We start from the raw sequence: 14,256 nt of genomic DNA, 5'->3' as shown, positions 1-14,256 counted from the left end.
CCAAGTAAAAACACCTAGTGCTCGAAAAACAATTTTCAGGTCGGGACACAAGATAGTTGTTTAGTTCCCCAAAGAAACACTTCGAACTCCACACTTGAGTTGCATGCAAAAAAACCCACTGCAAAGCAAAAGGGAAAATTAAGGCACTCAGTAAATTTTTGTAGCACAGCACACTTAATGGTTCACTCATCCGCTAGGGGAGAACAAACAGCTGAATCAAGGTTCCCTCAAACCTAATAAAAAAGAAAACCTAATCGAGTCTTTGTGTTTACAAGTCAAGGCACAATGTTTTTTTCAGAGGAGAATAGTCAGTGGTAAGTGCACACATCTCACCTAATATAGTAAATAAATACCCACCCCAAGTCTCTCATCTTCATCAAAAGAAGGTTTTGGCCAGCCTCCCAGCATCTGATCCCAATCAGTAATCAGCACCCACTTGGCTGTTCAGGGTTGTTAATCATCCGCAACTGGTACAAAAGCCCCCAGCTAAGTGTGCTCAGACGATTTGGTTTTTAGAAAAAGAAGCAACACCCATGGCACTGGCCGGCTAGGTTTGGGAAAGAAAAGATGTTTTAAAAAGGGGGAGCCCACTGACTCTCTCCATTGCACAGCCACATGGGGTTTTCCTCCTTCATTTTCAATAGGATATCACAACAGTGAAAGACTGGGTTTTCGGGGACCAGAATACCATTGTTGGTAGACTGGTCACCCTCCATCCACCATTGCACAACAGCCTGTAGAGCCCTCATCATGTAGCCCAGAATACCAAGTTGGTAGACTGGGCTCATTTATTTTGACCATCTGCAACTTCCTGTCTCCTGTCTGCAGTCCCCCAGTTCAGACGACCTCATTGAGGCCAGTAGGAATACCTGTTTTTAATTTGGCAATCCAGAACCTCTCGGCCCGTACTCTCTGGGCTGCTGACCATTGGGGCTGGCCTTCCAGGCCTGCAATAATCAAATGATCTGCCCCATGTGTCTGGAAAGGATCATACAGTGCAGACACTTTGGTAGATTTGTTGATGTGATAAAGGTGCTGTTTTAGTCGGTACAATAATTAGGGCACGAGCCAGCTAAGCTGGCGAGAGCCCTATTGTAATCATAATGATTATTAGGGCCCGAGCCAGCTAAGCTGGCGAGAGCCCTATTGTAATCGTAATGATTCTTCTTCTTATTATTATTTTTCAGGCAAATGAATCGCTAATTAGAGCCCCTAAACATACTCAAAAATTTGTAAAAATTTGCACACACATCAGAACTGGTGAAAAATTTGATATTTTAGGGGTCCCGGAAAATAACGTCGCAAAATGACTCACTAGCGTCCCCTACAAAGTTGCAAAATACCCTCATAAATCAAATAGTTTCGCCAAAATTTACGAAAATCGGTGAGCACGTGTATTTTCCCAAGACACACGAAAAAACCTCTTGCAGTTATGACCTTTGACCTCCAGGGCTTCCACCATTTTGGATTCCATCAGCAAAATTTCAGCATATCCGGACCTTTTCCGTCATCATTCTTTGGCCAACGGTCGGAAACATTTCACACCAGCGACTTCAAAGTTGGTGCGCGTCAACTCCACATCCGTGGGATCAAATCAAGAGAAAATCCTGACTTTTCACCAGAGGGCCTGGACGTTATTCCTTGATGGGGGGACCCTCAACACATCCTCATGTCAATATTAGCCACACGCTACAGCGCCACCTGCTGGGAAAAAGAAGTAGCACACTCTACACTTTTGAGTCCCGTACGTGCCAGGATGACCGCACTGGCCTCAGATTCGGTCAGCGTGCTTCTGACAAATTGGTCTTGTCCCGTTTAGGGCCTCGGCGCCATATCTTAAACACTGTTCCTGTGGCGGCTCAATAATCGCCACGAAAATACGAATACATGGTTGAGGGACTCAAAATTCTTGGAGCTTCTTGAAATTTCACACACACGTTGACAGGGCCCAATTCTTGGATCAGAAATGGTTTTTAGGCGTAATTGTGTCAAAATGGCTCCGCAGGGCGCCATAACGCCCCCTAAAACCCTTAAAACTAAAAGCCCCCACCTTAAACATTGAGCTACCTGAACCAAATTTGGTGAGCACCTGGAACATGGGAGGACCTACAAAAAAGCCTCTTGGAGCCATGACCTCAGACATACACAAACACGGGAAATTGGCATTGAATGTGCCAAATTTGACCTCTTGAGCAAAGGTCGTTGCCGTAGTGACGCTTTCTGAACTTTTACCTAAAAATGGTGTGTTTGAAGAACTTGGGATGCTCGGAATCTCACGAAACTTGAATACCATGTGCAGAGCGGGGAGCCCTTCTGTATCATATTTTTTTTAAGTCGCTCTGTGTCAAAAAGGTTCGATAGCGCCCCCTACAGACCTTCAAAGTCCCTTCAAAGACCACTTCACCACCTTTCACTTTGATCCAAAATTATGAAAATATTTGTGGACGTGTATCCTCCCGGGACCTAGAAAATACCCCATGGGCACCATGACGTCAAACCAACAGGAAGTCAACCATTTGCAATTACATGGGCCAAATTCTTGCTTTACGGGCCATTTTCAGACGTCCTATTTGATCGAACTCCTCCTAGACGATTAAACGCAGTAACTCTATAATCACTCAGTATCATCTACAGACTTTGGTGATCAAAAGGTATCAAAAGAATTTCAGTCACTGCAACGGTGTGGCCGTGGGCTCGTCGCAAACTTCCACGTTCATCTCGGACGACTGACGGGCGACATTTTTGATCCAGTTTCTACAAATGTAGTGCTCTTTGAGGAAAAGCGGCCATTTTGGATCCAGCGAGTAGGACTTTGGGGCATTTTTTCACATCTTACTATAACCAATTACTCCAGCAACACCTGGTAACAACAGGAAGTAGCATGTTGCCCTCACCCCACCTACATTTCATTATTGACCAGACGTCACAGCGCCACCTGCTGGAAACAGGAAGTGGCATGCTCTACACTACTAGGTCCAATCTGTCCCAAAATTCTCAAGCATCATAATAGGCCCGGCCTCAACACAGCTACATGTCAATATTGACCACACGTCAAAGCGCCACCTGCTGCCGAAAGGAAGTAGCACGCTCTACACTACTAGGTCCGATCGGTCCCAAATTTCTCAAGCATCATAAAAGGCCCGACCTCAACACAGCTAAATGTCAATATTGACCACACGTCACAGCGCCACCTGCTGCCAACAGGAATGGCTCGTAATCACACATGCATGGTCCGATCTGTCCCAAAATTCTCAAGCATCGTAATAGGCCCGGTGTCAACACAGCTACATGTCAATATTGACCACACGTCACAGCGCCACCTGCTGGAAACAGGAAGTGGTTCGTAATCACACATGCATGGTCCGATCTGTCACAAAATTCTTGAGCATCATAATAGGCCCCGTCTCAACACAGCTAAATGTCAATATTGACCACACGTCACAGCGCCACCTGCTGGAAATAGGAAGTAGCACGCTCTACACTTTTGAGTCCAGTGCATGGCAGGTTCACCTAAATGATGCGCCGCTTTGACCGCGACACGCCCCGCCGTCCCGCACGCCCCGCGAGTCCTCGGGCCCGTCCACTGCTGCTTGCAGCTTTAATTAGGGCCCGAGCGAGCTATGCTGGCGAGAGCCCTATTGTAATCGTAATGATTCTTATTATTAGGGCCCGAGCCAGCTAAGCTGGCAAGAGCCCTATTGTAATCATAATGATTCTTATTATTATTATTATTTTTCAGGCAAATGAATCGCTAATTAGAGCCCCTAAACATACTCAAAAAGTTGTAAAAATTTGCACACACATCAGAACTGGTGAAAAATTTGATATTTTAGGGGTCCCGGAAAATAGCGTCGCAAAATGACTCACTAGCGCCCCCTACAAAGTTGCAAAATACCCTCATAAATCAAATAGTTTCGCCAAAATTTACGAAAATCGGTGAGCACGTGTATTATCCCAAGACACACGAAAAAACCTCTTGCAGCCATGACCTTTGACCTCCAGGGCTTCCGCCATTTTGGATTCCATCACCAAAATCTTGCCATTTCCCCACCTTTTCCGTCATCATTCTTTGGCCAACGGCTCGGAAACATTTCACACCAGCGACTTCAAAGTTGGTGCGCGTCATCTCCACATCCGTGGGATCAAATCAAGAGAAAATCCTGACTTTTCACCAGAGGGCCTGGACGTTATTCCTTGATAAAGTTTTAACCTCCGCCGAACCCTCGCCGCCAACCAGGAAGTAAACAGTAAGTGGCTCTTCATTTCACATGCATTAGTCCGAATTGCCCCAAAATTCTCAAGTATGATACTGGGGGGACCCTCAACACATCCTCATGTCAATATTGACCACACGCTACAGCGCCACCTGCTGGGAAAAAGAAGTAGCATGCTCTACACTTTTGAGTCCCGTACGTGCCATGTTCACCGAACCGACCTCAAATTCGGTCAGCGTGCTTATGACAAATTGGTCTTGTCACGTTTAGGGCCTTGGCGCCATATCTTAAACGCTGTTCCTGTGGCGGCTCTATAATCACCACGAAAATACGAATACATTGTTGAGGGACTCAAAATTCTTGGAGCTTCTTGAAATTTAACACACACGTTGACAGGGCCCAATTCTGGGATCAGAAATGGTTTTTAGGCGTAATTGTGTCAAAATGGCTCCACAGGGCGCCATAACGCCCCCTAAAACCCTTAAAACTAAAAGCCCCCATCCTTAAACATTGAGCTACCTCCACCAAATTTGGTGAGCACCTGCAGCTTGGGAGGACCTACAAAAAAGCCTCTTGGAGCCATGACCTCAGACGTACACAAACACGGGAAATTGGCATTGAATGTGCCAAATTTGACCTCTTGAGCAAAGGTCGTTGCCGTAGCGACGCTTTCTGAACTTTTACCTAAAAATGGTGTGTTTGAGGGACTTGGGATGCTCGGAATCTCACGAAACTTGGCTACCATGTTCAGAGCCGGGAGCCCGTCTGTGTCATATTTTTTTAAGGCCGCTCTGTGTCAAAATGGCTCGATAGCGCCACCTACAGACCTTCAAAGTGCCTACAATGTCAATTTCACCACCTTTCACTTTGATCAAAAATTATGAAAATATTTGTGGACGTGTATCCTCCCGGGACCTACAAAATACCCCATGGGCACCATGATGTCAAACCAACAGGAAGTCAACCATTTGCAATTGCATGTGCCAAATTCTTGCTTTAAGGGCCATTTTCAGACGTCCTATTTGATCGAACTCCTCCTAGACGATTAAACGCAGTAACTCCATATTCCCTCAGTATCATCTACAGACTTTGGTGATCAAATGATATCAAAAGAATTTCAGTCACTGCAACGGTGTGGCCGTGGGCTCGCCGCAAACTTCCACGTTCATCTCCAACGACCGACGGGCGACATTTTGGGTCCAGTGTCCACAAATGTAGTGCTCTTTGAGGAAAAGCGGCCATTTTGGATCCAGTGAGTAGGACTTTCGGGCATTTTTTCACATCTTACTATAACCAATTACTCCAGCAATACCTGGTAACAACAGTAAGTAGCATGTTGCCCTCACCCCACCTACAGTTCATTATTGACCACACGTCACAGCGCCACCTGCTGCCAACAGGAAGTGGTTCGTAATCACACATGCATGGTCCGATCTGTCCCAAAATTCTCAAGCATCGTAATAGGCCCTGTGTCAACACAGCTACATATCAATATTGACCACACGTCACAGCGCCACCTGCTGCCAACAGGAAGTGGCTCGTAATTACACATGCATGGTCTGATCTGTCCCAAATTTCTCAAGCATCATAATAGGCCCAGCCTCAACACAGCTACATGTCAATATTGACCACACGTCACAGCGCCACCTGCTGGAAACAGGAAGTGGCATGCTCTACAGTACTAGGTCCGATTTCTGTCCCAAAATTCTCAAGCATCATAATAGGCCCGGCCTCAACACAGCTAGATGTCAATATTGACCACATGTCACAGCACCACCTGCTGGCAACAGGATGTAGTACGCTCTAAACTTTTAAGTCCTGTGCATGGCAGGTTCACCCAAATGATGCGCTGCTTCGACCGCGACACACCCCGCTCTACACTTTTGAGACCTGTGCATGGCATGTTCACCTAAATGATGCGCCGCTTTGACCGCGACACGCCCTGCCGTCCCGCGCACCCTGCGAGTCCTCGGGCCCGTCAACTGCTGCTTGCAGATTTAATTTATTTTGTGATTGCCTGACATACAGTTTTCCACACAATTTACACTCAATCAAATGCACCACATTCCTGGAATCCAGCTGGATCCTTTGCCATACTGGAACATCCAATGCTGTATATCTATTGAAGGCAAATGTAATCACCCTAAAATGTCTGTTTCTATGTTGTGGTGGAGTAGATGGTAGGGAGACATGAACCAACAAATCTTTTAAAAGCAGAAATGACTCTAAAATCCGAGAGAGGATCCATGACACTTTGTAGCCTTTAAAATCCGAGAGAGGATCCATGACACTTTGTAGCCTTTTAAAGTTTGTTTTAACACAGGAATTGAGTTGGAGGGACTATGAGGAGAAGTTGGACACCAGAGGAACCAAGTTTTTATTCTGTTCCACTCTGGTGATCCACTCTCCGCCCTCGAAGCCTCTCTCCACTTCCATCTTTATAGACCTCAGAAAAGTGCAACCATAACCTCTCTTCTTGAGAGCACTAAAGAGTATTGTCGTTGCCCTTTCGACATCATCCCGCCTAGTACAAATCCTTTGTAACCATATGCCTTTAAGGGGATTGTTAAATCCCAAATTATGTTTAGGATGAAAGCTGTTCTTATGTAACAGAGCGTGTGTGTCCGTGGGTTTAAAGAACACTCTGGTCCCTAATGTCCACTTTTGTGGGTCTTTCATGATAAAAACTCAATCTGTAAAGTTTGTAAGTTATACTTCACTTTTATTGAATCATGATGGCTATTTAAAGTGTCAATGTAATGTTTAAAATCCAACTCTGGATGGTTCCAAACTCCAAATATATCATCCAGATACCTCACCTGGAAAAACTGAGTTTTAAGGTACTTGGGAAGGAGGGTTCGTTCCCAGTCAGCCATATAGATATTGGCATATGCCGGGGCGAACCTTTTCCCCATGGTCGTGCCGTGTATCTGGAGGTAAGACTTGGAGTCAAAGACAAAGTCATTACGTGTCAATCCTAATTCTAAAAGCTGGAGGAGGGCATCATCTGGTCTGTGCGAATCTGGATAACGGTCAAAAACTTGTGAAACTGCCATCAGGCCAAGCTTAGTATCTATATTTGTATACAAAGCGTCTATGTCAACAGTGAAAAGCATGGCTCCAGGAGGGCCAGCAATGGTTTGGATCTTATTCACAAACTCATACGTGTCTTTGATATAACTTCCATGCTTCTGGGACAAGGGATTCAAAAAACCGTCAATATATTCAGCGGCTCTACATGATTCACTCCCAGTCGGACACAATCGGCCAGCCCGGGGGAATGGTGTGCCGAACCGTCCAAGTGCTCGGATACTTATGGATCTTTGGGAGCAGATATAATTTTCTTGGACGGGGAGGATCTTGACCAAACAAATAAAACCTTTGTTTAGAAGAGATGTATTTCTTCCTGTACAATTCCTCCACAATCCCCCGGACCAAGACCCGAGTCTCCGACTGTAGGGAGCGAGAAAGTGGCTCATAATGAGCCACATTATGTAGCTGTCTGTTGGCTTCAATAAGATATTGTGTTTCATCCATAATCACAATTTTGGAACCCTTGTCCGCAGGCTTAATAACTACATCATGTTTCTACAAAAGGTTATCCAATGCTCCTCTCTGCTAGATCTGCCTGCCTGCGGTGGAAAGGAAGAATCTTTCTTCTCCATCCATCTCGTCCTCCACATCCCTCTTGCGTTTCCTGGTGGGTCTCACCAGTCTGTAGTACACATCAAACCACTTTTGGCAGAGGAGAAAGGGGAATTAAGATTACTTTCTGCTGTAACAGAAATTATGTTCTGACAGGTTCTGACAGGAAATGTGATGAACTTACATGCTCCTCCTCTGACAGGGCAAACATGGCCACTTGCTGTGCTGCTGTCTTGTGCTCCTTTACCCCAATTATGGAATGTGAATCACATTTTCTCCTGGAAAGCCACTCCCTGAACTGTAAAAAATGAGGATATTACATTAATTAGTAGAGTTAATGACTAAAATATCAGGGGGAAATTTACCAATGCAGACCAACATAGCACAGAAACACTCACAGTCATGTATTCCACCACGACACCATCGGTCGTTTGAGGTGTTGCAAGATCACAACAGCCTCGAGGTAATAGACCACAAAGATGTTCTGGACAGACTCCAGGGTGTCAGAACTACTGTCAGACAGTTTACCTATAACTGCCAAGAAGGAATTTTTCTTGGCAGTACAGCCATGCAGTTTTTTGTTGACAACTGATTTTTGTCAATCAACATTCTATGCCTATGAGAAAAAAATATCAAATTTATTAACAAATCATATTACAGCAGGCAGAGAGAGGACTACCAGTTCTTGACCATTTATATGGGTACAAACCTCTTTTGGGTGATCTCTTTCTTTGAGTGCTTGGCAAGGATGTGCTGCAAAGAACCAATGAAGGCAATGAAGTGCTGGCACACTTTATGGAGTGGCAAATCCTCATTTCTCAGGTCGGTTTGGAGAGTGTGGAAAACCAGGAATCTGTCAGAGGAAGTAAGAGGATTTAAGAATGTACATGTACTAACAACCGGTCATGCTGCTGAGTAAGGTTCAGAATGTGCAACAAAATACAGAATCTTGGCTGAAAGGGTAATTTACTACACTGTTGACATCATAATAAAAAACTGCTACCAACCTTTTCAAGCTCTTGAGGTAATTCTTCTGTGTTGTCTTTTTCATTTTTGCCTCAGAGAGGTCACAGAGGTACTGTCGGATATTCTCTCTGTCATTGACAAACTGCAGGGATGGTGCCTGTGGGTCAGCATAATAGAGATACCGAGCAACATTTTCAACCTGAAAATAAGAGATCATGTTAAATTACCTTCTAGTCATGACTGTTTTGCTTCATCTTTTATTAACCTGCATATAAAGTTTCTAATAAAAACAGTGTTTAATGGTGGTCCTCACCTCCTTTGTAATTCTCATTGAGTAGATCAAGTCATTCAGCAGTGGATGGTCCAGAGCATGCCTCTTATAAAGGCCCTTCTCAAGCATGAGCTGCTTGACCGGGTTAGAATACTTTGCATCTTGGAGACTGCAATGTGGGATAAGAGTTTTGTTATAATAGTGCATACTAGTTATTGATGTGAGCCACATACCAAAAACAACCATTAGATAAGTTGTGAAACTAAGTCTCTCACCATTGAATCACCTTGCCACTGTCAACAGAGGCCTCATCAGACAGTTCACCCTCTTGACTGTCAGTAGTCTGTCTTGTGGATGGTCCAGCTGTAAGCATTGGCATTGGGCAGTGTGTGAGCAGCTCCAGTTGGCTGTCTGGGGGATGGTCCAGCTGTAGCATTGGCATTTGGCAGTGTGTGAGGAGCTCCAGTCACAATCAAGTGATGACGCTCCAGCTCCTCAGTCAATCTTTCAATGAGAAAAACAAGATATTTGAAAATGGTCAATGAACTAAAGTGTGTGAAACTAAACTCAAAGAAATAGTAAAAGGGGATTGTGATGAAAGCAAAATAATAGTTTTGAGTGTGAACGCTTTTCACACACACTCACACAGCAGCACAGAGCTATCAACCAGAACAAAAGGAGGGCCATTAACCAAAACAAAGCATGTGGCCCATTGGGGGATGGGATATGAGCAGTGACATGACCTCTCACAGGAACTCTGATTGAACAAGAAGTATTGTGGGAGCCACCAACCTTTGGATTGGATTTGCATCTGCCATAATTTGAGTAATGACTGCATAACTAAAAGCCCTGCCATTCTTCAGGAGGTCCACAACGTCCAACTTGGCCTTTTCAACCATGGCGTCAATGGCTGCTTCAGTCCTGTTCTTCAAGCATGCCCTCAGCAGATGGCATGACAGGGTCTCGTGTTTTAAGACACAATGGGCAAAGCAGATAGTGGCTGTATGCAGATTTCCTGGAAAAAGAAAAAAAAGGCATTAAGCATAATGTGGTTGATATAGGAATAATAATATGTTAATTAATAATAGGTTGATTAAATAAGGTGCATGAAATGTACAAACTAAAAAAAACACAATTGGTCTAATTCAAAAGCTAGGGTTAGGGTTAGCTCGCACTTTGCCGCGTGACGACGGTTTGGTTTCTCCCAGAGCCGATGGCCTCCAGGGGGCGGCCAGGGCACTTTGCCGGTTCTTTTTTTCTCCCCTCTTCCCGGCCCCGGACTCCTGGACAGTGGGTCGGTGACCAAGCCGGGCTGCGGTGCTCCGTGGCTGCGCGTGTGCGGTGGTGGTCGGAGCTTGCACTTTGCCGCGTGACAAGCATATACTCTGAACATTGCAAAAGCAAAACCATCTGCACCTATTTACAATCCAGTAATAAAAGAAAAAAAAAAAAAACAAGGTAAAACTCTGGAACTTAGAAGCAATGAAAACTTATTTTCGTAGAAGAATAGAAGGTAGGATTTCCCCAGTATATTATTCTGAAAATTGCTGTTGTCACTTGTCTGTAGATCTCTGGCACAGTCTCCAGTGCGTCAGTCTCAGGTTCAGTGAAGTGAGTGGCCTGGTTTGATATGTACCAACCATATGACAATATAGAGAGGACCTAAGAGAAGATGCAGGTGAACAAAAGACGTGTTGATGGGTGGGGATAACCTGTGGGTGGGGCTATTTACAGGTTGTCCAGAGTTTGCTTTACTCATAACCCTAACCCGGTGAAATGTAACTGAATTGTCTTGGTCATCTCTGCCTCGATCTTCACCTCCAAAGCCAGTGAATTTCACATTCTTAACTGTATACTACTGTCTACACTGCACTGTATGTCACATCATCTCATCTTCAACCGCTTATCCGGGGTCGCAGCTTCAGTAGGGGGCCCCAAACTTCCCCTTCCCCGGGCCACATTAACCAGCGGCCACTTGTACTCGCGATCTCGTTTTTCGGTCAAGACCAATCCTTCATGACCGTGACGGTAGGAACAAAGATTGACCGGTAGATCGAGAGCTTTGCCTTCCGGCTCAGCTCCCTTTTTGTCACAACGGTGCGGCAAAGCGAGTGCAATACCGGCCCCGCTGCTCCAATTCTCCGGCCAATCTCACGCTCCATTGTCCCCTCACTCGCAAACAAGACCCCGAGGTACTTAAACTCCTTCACTTGAGGTAAGGGCTCATTCCCTACCTGGAGTAGACAGTCCACCGGTTTCCTGCTCAGAACCATGGCCTCAGATTTTGAGGTGCTGATTCTCATCCCAACCGCTTCACACTCGGCTGCAAACTGATCCAGTGAGTGCTGAAGGTCACAGACCGATGGTGCCATCAGGACCACATCATCTGCAAAAAGCAGTGATGAGATCCCCAGCCCACCGAGCTGCAACCCCACCCCACCACGACTACACCTCGATATCCTGTCCATGAATATTTCACTAACAGGATTGGTGACAAAGCGCAACCCTGGCGGAGACCAACCCCCACCGGGAACGAATCCGACACTTCTTGCTTTGAGTATACAGGGATTGGATGACCCCAAGAAGTGACCCCCTCACCCCATACTCCCGCAGCACCTCCCACAGTATCTCCCGGGGGACCCGGTCATACGCCTTCTCCAAATCCACAAAACACATGTAGACTGGATGGGCATACTCCCAGGCCCCCTCCAGGATCCTTGCAAGGGTAAAGAGCTGGTGCGTTGCTCCACGTCCAGGACGGAATCCACATTGTTCCTCTTCAATCTGAGGTTCGACTATTGGCCGAACCCTCCTTTATGGCACCTTGGAGTAGCCTTTCCCTGGGAGGCTGAGAAGTGTGATACCCCTGTAATTGGCACACACTCTCTGGTCCTCCTTTTTGAACAGGGGAACCACCACCCCCATCTGCCACTCATTTGGGTCTGCCACTCGTTTAGCACTGTACCCGACTTCCACGCAATGTTGCAGAGACGTGTCAACCAAGACAGCCCCTCCACACCCAAAGCTTTCAACATTTTTGGGCGGATCTCATCAACCCCCGGGGCTTTGCCACTGTGAAGTTGTTTGACTACAACAGTGACCTCCGCCAGGGAAATTGACGATGATCCTCCATCAGCCTCCAGCTCTGCCTCTGCCATAGAGGGTGTTTAAGTTGGATTCAGGAGTTCCTCAAAATGCTCCTTCCACCGCCCGATTACCTCCCCAGTTCAGGTCAACAGTGTCCCATCCAGAAGCATCTTGGTGCCGACCTAAAGTCCCTCTCCATGACTTCTCCGAACTTCTCCCACATCCGCTGTTTTGCCTCTGACACGGCAGAGGCTGCAGCCTTTCGGGCCCGTCAGTACCTTGCAACAGCTTCCGGAGTCCTCTGGGATAACATATCCCTAAAGGACTCCTTCTTCAGTCGGACAGCTGAAGAAGGAGTCCGACTGAAGGTGTCCACCACAGTCCCTACCACCGGTGTCCACCACGGTGTTCGAGGGTTACCGCCCCTTGAGGCACCTAAGACCTTGAGATCGCAGCTCACCGCCACAGCTTCAGCAATGGAAAATGGAAGCTTTTTACATTTCCCACTCGGGTTCAATGCCCCCAACCTCCACAGGAATGCCAGAAAAGCCCCGCCGGAGGTGTGAGTTGAAAATCCCCTGGACGGGGGCCTCCTCCAGATGTTCCCAGTTCACCCGCACTACACGTTTGGGCTTACCAGGTCTATCCAGAGTCGTCCCCCACCCCCGGATCCAACTCACCACCAGATGGTGATCAGTTGACAGCTCCGCCCCTCTCTTCACCCGAGTGTCCAAAACATGCGGCCTCAGATCGGATGAAACGATCACAAAATCGATCATCGACCTTCGGCCTAGGGTGCTCTGGTACCATGTACACTTATGAGCATCCTTATGTTCGAACATGGTTTTCATTATAGACAAACCATGGCTAGCACAGAAGTCTGATAACAAACAACCACTTGGGTTCCGATCAGGGAGGCCGTTCTTCCCAATCACGCCTCTCCAGGTGTCTCCATCATTGCCCACGTGGGCGTTGAAGTCTCCCAGCAGAACAACAAACTCACCTACTGGGGTCCTATGCAGGACTCCATTCAGGGTCTCCAAGAAGGCCGAATACTCTGAACTGCTGTTTGGTGCATATGCACAAACAACAGTCAGAGTTTTCCCCCCCACCACCCGAAGGCGTAGGGAGGCGACCCTTTTGTCCAGCGGGGTAAACTCCAGCACAGCGGCGCTCAGCCAGGGGTTTGTGAGTATCCCCACACCCGCCATCGCCTCTCCCCCTGGGCAACTCCAGAAAAGAAAAGAGTCCAACCCCTATCCAGGAGTTGCACTTCCACCAAGTGGACATGTTTCTCCCCCCCCTGAGGAGGACTATGCTGGCCGGGTGGCTCGTGTCCATTTGGTGGAAGTGCCACGTCCACCAAGTGGAAGAGACCACCTTGCCATTGTCCAATTGGGATACCCGGATCCGAGCTCTGAGGTATTTGAAGTGTACATCCCACTTGCAATACCTTAGAGCTGAGGTCAGGGTATTCCAAGTGGACGATGGCAAATCATTGCTATTCGACACTGGGTGTCAACACTTGGTGACAGTACGGGACCTAAAAAGCAATTGGGAGATATGCCCTCTGTCCTCCCAGATCCAATCATAGACATCGGAGCAAGTCGATTTGTCCACTATATGCAGCTTTAAGGAAGGATTACAAAAAATAAAAAAACATCTTTGCAATGGAATGGGCCACACGTGAAAATTTAACCATGTCATCCTCTCCTCATACAGAACACATGGTGTAAATATCAAAAAAATCGGAACAAGTGAAATCCCTGTCCACGTTGTTCTTGCTCGTTAATTGGTTGTACACTCTGATTGGCTGGCCTATTGAAGCATGCCTGCTACAGAAGTGGAGCGTTGAATGCCATTTATTATTATTATTATTATGACTGATTTGACAATGGTCCATGTAATGGATTAATTAATTGAAGGGAGGTCAGATCATCTTTAGGTAGACTCGGGCACATCGATAAGCCTCGCGTCCGGGGCCGCGGACCAGTCAAGGGACACTTGTGGGGAGTCGCAACACACACAAAGGCGAAGGCCTTGATCGCGAGAGTGCCCGTCTGTGTCCCTTTG

General features: G+C 46.6%; 1 long non-coding RNA gene across 1 annotated transcript; it reads right to left on the bottom strand.

Moving 5' to 3' along the window:
* Positions 1–8,522: 8,522 nt before the first annotated feature.
* Positions 8,523–10,009, bottom strand: LOC118289484. Its single transcript, XR_004786075.1, has 3 exons — positions 9,889–10,009; positions 8,867–9,024; positions 8,523–8,712 (listed from the first exon to the last, which is right to left on the bottom strand). It is a non-coding gene; the product is annotated as an uncharacterized LOC118289484 (long non-coding RNA).
* Positions 10,010–14,256: the final 4,247 nt, after the last annotated feature.

The sequence above is a fragment of the Scophthalmus maximus genome, chromosome 17 (assembly GCF_022379125.1).
Source record: "Scophthalmus maximus strain ysfricsl-2021 chromosome 17, ASM2237912v1, whole genome shotgun sequence".
Classification (NCBI taxonomy): Eukaryota; Metazoa; Chordata; class Actinopteri; order Pleuronectiformes; family Scophthalmidae; genus Scophthalmus; species Scophthalmus maximus.
The sequence above is the reverse complement of the archived record's forward strand: the minus strand, read 5'-3'. Positions and strand labels throughout refer to the sequence as shown.